The sequence below is a fragment of the Tachyglossus aculeatus genome, unplaced genomic scaffold (genome assembly GCF_015852505.1).
Source record: "Tachyglossus aculeatus isolate mTacAcu1 unplaced genomic scaffold, mTacAcu1.pri scaffold_154_arrow_ctg1, whole genome shotgun sequence".
NCBI lineage: Eukaryota > Metazoa > Chordata > Mammalia > Monotremata > Tachyglossidae > Tachyglossus > Tachyglossus aculeatus.
Window position 1 is genome coordinate 525,376 of NW_024044877.1, and position 4,633 is coordinate 530,008.

Genomic DNA, 4,633 nt, shown 5'->3' on the forward strand with positions numbered 1-4,633 from the left:
AGGCATTTACACATCCATTGTCCAGGGGGCATCTGCACCCATTCTCAGCTATCATGTATACACGCTATTCAAATTCTTATTTTGTCCTTACTACCGGGAAATACGTTTACTTTTGCCTGCCCATGAGAAGGAAAGCTCTATATGGGAAGGGTATTTGTCAAATGCTTGTGTGTATTTTCAGAAGCGATTAGAACAATGCCCTGCTCCCAGTGTATGCTCAGTAAATATGATATCGATTCCAAATATTATCTCTATTCCGACCTTCACACAGGTTCCGGGCGCTGAAACCTAAGGATCGCTACTGGAACCATCATTCATTTGTTGTCCCGCGTGGAATTGTCAGCCATCGACCCATGAATTCATCCCAAGGAATGGGTCCTGACCCGGCCATGCCCAAGATCACATGCACCCGGCCTGCAGTGGAGGACCTTGAGCATGTCTGGAGCTTTCCCTACCCAGCGGGAGAGGGGAAACAGCCCTCCATCCTCCTCCAGTAAATCAAACTGATGGTCCTCTTGGCTTTAGCCAGCAGGAGTCCTAGTCAACCATGAGGAGCCACACGCCAGTCACTAACTTCATCCTAATGGGGCTCACGGGCAACTCGAATTTGCATGCGGTGATTCCCCTCTACATGTCTGTCACCTACGTACTGAGCGTCACCGGCAAGCTGATCATCGTCACCTTCACCATAATGGACCTCCGCCTCCACACCCCCATGTACTTCTTCCTGCACTGCTTCTCCTTCCTGGAGATCTGATTCACGTCCACCTGCATTCCCAGATTTCTGGCCACCATTGTCTCCCGGGACAGGTGACAATTTCCTACAACTGTTGTGCAAATCAGCTATTTTTCTTTATCCTGCTGGGGGCGACTGAGTTCTTCTTCCTGGCCGCCTTGTCTTACGACCGTTATGTCACCATCTGCTGGTCTCTGCACTACACAACTGTCATGAGCCAAAGAGTCTGCACCCTGCTGGTCCTTTGCTCCTGTCTGACTGGGTTCATGGTCATCTTTCCTCTGGTCATCCTTGGTCTCCAATTGTACTTCTGTGGCTCTGTAACAATTGACCACTTTTTCTGTGACATCTCTCCTCTGCTCCTGCTCTCGTGGTCGGGCACCTGGTTCCTGCAGCTGATGGTTCTTGTCTTTTTTTTATATAATGGCATTTATAAAGCGCTTACTAAGTGCAAAGCACTGTTCTAAGTGCTGGGGAGGTAACAAGGTGTTCAGGTTGTCCCACTGAGGGCTCACAGACTTAATCTCCATTTTACAGATGAGGTAACTGAGACACAGAGAAGTTAAGTGACTTGCCCAAAGTCACACAGCTGACAACTGGCAGAGCCGGGATTTGAACCCGTGACCTCTGACTCCAAAGCCCGGGCTCTTTCCACTGAGCCACGCTGCCGTGGGGACTCTCCTGTTCACCCTAGCATTAGAGACCGCGTCCTTCATGGCCATCGCGTGTGCCATTCTGAGACTCCCCTCCACACAACAGAGGAAAAAGGTCTTTTCCACCTGCCCCTCCCACGTAGTCGTGATCTCCATCATATACGGCAGCTGCATCTTTATGTATACCAAACCGTCTGCCAAGGAAAGTGTGGAACTGACCAAGGGGGTGGCGGTGCTTAACACGTCCTTGGCCCCCATACTGAAACCCTTTATCTATACCCTGTGGAATCAGCAGGTTAAGCAGGCCTGCCGGGGCACGGGAAATCGGGTCGGATTTTCCTCCAGGAGGTGAGGACCCCTTGGAAACAAAATCCAGCAGGAAAATGTGCAGGAGACGCAGAGGCTCGACCACAGAGACTCGGTGCCTGAAATATACAGAAAATTATGGTATTTGTTTAGCGCTTACTGTGTGCCAAGCACTGTTATAAGCGCTGGTGTAAACACAACGTAAGAGGATTTTCCTATGTGGGATTCACAGTCTTAATCCCCATTTTACAGATCAGGTAACTGAGGCAGAGAGAAGTTAAATAACTGGCCCAAGGTCCCACAACAGACAAGTGGTAGAGACAGGATTAGAACCCATGTTCTGTGACTCCCAATGCCATGCTCTTTCCACTTAGCCGTGCTACCTCTCCATACATTAGCCTAATGCTTTATCTGCTGCCCAACAAAAAGAAGCTGATGGTTATCCAACCCCCTCTCTGCCCCTGCACCCCCGCTTCTGGAAATTCCTCCTCTGGCCAGGTCCCTCTGTTCCCTCGGCCCTTTCCCCTCATCCACTCAAGGAAGAATCAAGACTTTTCACTCTGAGTGACAGAGACGTTCCAAGTCAATAGAATTCCCCAGGCGCAATGTGCTTTTGCAAATCTTCCAGCTAAGTGAGGGCCTGCAGCTGGAGGATTGACATCAGTGGTCATTATGGGGAAGAGAACCCAAAGGCTAACTACTTTTTACTCCCAGCCTCTCAACTGTCCTCTCTCACTCCCAACCTCTGCCTCTCCCTCTCCCTCTCACATCTAACCTCAGCATATTTGCATATGTATCTGTTATACTGTAATCTCACTGATTTAATCTGATTTTCGCAGATATTCTAATATGTCCTATTTGTTTTGCTCACGAGTTGATCCTTGTTTTTATTCTGGCTCCACTCTTCGGAAATCATCTCTATCTATATCCTCCATTCCACTGGAAACTACTGGATGACAGGAACCATGTGAGTTTCATCAGTGGTCATTCATACATTGATTCAATCGTATTTATTGAGCTCTTACTGTGTGCAGAGCACTGTATTAAGCGCTTGGGAAGTGCAAGTTGGCAACATATAGAGACGGCCCCTGCCCAACAACGGGCTCACAGTCTAGAAGGGGGAGACAGACAACAAAACAAAACATGTGGACAGGTGTCAAGTCATCCGAATAAATAGAAATAAAGCTAGATGCACATCATTAGCAAACTAAATAGAATAGTAAATATGTACAAGTAAAATAAATAGAGTAATACATATGTACAAACATATTCAGATGCTGTGGGGAGGGGAAGGAGGTAGGACGGGGAGGTGATGGGGAGGAGGAGAGGAAAAAGGGGGCTCAATCTGGAAAGGCCTCCTGGAGGACATGAGCTCTCAGGAGGGCTTTAAAGGGAGGAAGAGAGCTAACTTCGCGGATGTGTGGAGGGAGGGCATTCCAGGCCACAGGGAGGACGTGGTCCGGGGGTCGCTGGCGGGACACGCGAGAACGAGGTACAGTGAGGAGGTTAGCGACAGAGGAGCAGAGGGTGCGGCTTGGGCCGTAGAAGAAAAGAAGGGAAGTGAGGTAGGAGGAGGCGAGGTGATGGAGAGCCTTGAACCCGAGAGTGAGGAGTTTTTACCTGATGCGTAAATTGCCTGGTAGCCACTGGAGATTTTTGAGGAGAGGAGTGACATGCCCAGAGAGTTTCTGCACAAAGATGATCCAGGCAGCAGCGTGAAGTATAGATTGAAGTGGGGAGAAACAGGAGGATGGGAGATCAGAGAGGAAGCTGATGTAGTAATCCAGTCGGGATAGGATGAGAGATTGAACCAGCAAGGTAGCGGTTTGGATGGAGAAGAAAGGGTGGATCTTGGCGTTGTTGCGGATGTGAGACAGGCAGGTTTTGGTGACGGATTGGATGTGAGTGGTGAACAAGAAAGCAGAGTGAGACGGGAAAGATGGTAGTGCCGTCTACAGTGATGGGAAAGTCAGGGAGAGGGCAGGGTTGGGGAGGGAAGTTCAGTCTTGGACATATTGAGTTTTAGATGGCGGGTAGACATCCGGATTGAGATGTCCTGAAGGCAGGAGGAGACCCGAGCCTGAAGGGAGGGAGAGAGAGCAGGGGCAGAGATGTAGATTTGGGTGTCATCATCTTAGAGTTTATAGTTGAAGCCGTGGAAGCGATTGCGTTCACCAAGGGAGTGAGTTTAGATAGAGAACAGAAGGGGACCAAGAACTGACCCTTGAGGAACCCCTACAGTAAGGAGTTGGGAGGGGGAGGAAGAGCCCGTAAAGGAGACTGAGAATGAAAGGCCAGAGAGATACGAGGAGAACCAGGAGCGGACGGTGTCTGTGAAGCCAAGGTTGGATAGCATGTTGAGGAGAAGGGAGTGGTCCACAGCGTCGAACGGAGCTGAGAGGTCAAGGAGGATTAGGATAGAGTCGTAGCCGTTGGATGTGGCAAGCAGGAGGTCATTGGTGACCTTTGAGAGGGCAGTGTCTGTAGAATGTAGGGGACGGAAGCCAGATTGGAGGGGGTTAAAGAGAGAGTTTGCGTTGAGGAATTTGAGGCAGCAGGTGTAGACGACTCGTTCAAGGAGTTTGGAAAGTAATGGTAGGATGGAGATAGGGCGATAACTAGAAGGGGAGGTGGGGTCAAGAGGGTTTTTTTTTAGGATGAGGGAGACATGGGCATGTTTGAAGGCAGAGGGGAAGGAACCAGTGGAGAGTGAACGGTTGAAGATGGAAGTTAAGGAGGGGAGGAGGGAAGAGGCGAGAGATTTCAAAAGATGAAATCATACTCCTTCCACTTGTGCTTCGGATCCCATCTTTGTCATCTTATGAAAACTCCCCTTCCCCTTGGATACAATACGTAACACTCAGTAGGCCCTCAATCAATGCCATTGGATTGACTGATGGATTTCTTTGCACTCAGCAAGTGCTCAATAAATACCATA

The 4,633-nt window shown here is 49.4% G+C and overlaps 1 pseudogene; it reads left to right on the forward strand.

The window, feature by feature from the left end:
* The first annotated feature begins 547 nt into the window (after positions 1-547).
* On the forward strand, positions 548-1,741 carry LOC119923200 (annotated as a pseudogene).
* Positions 1,742-4,633: the final 2,892 nt, after the last annotated feature.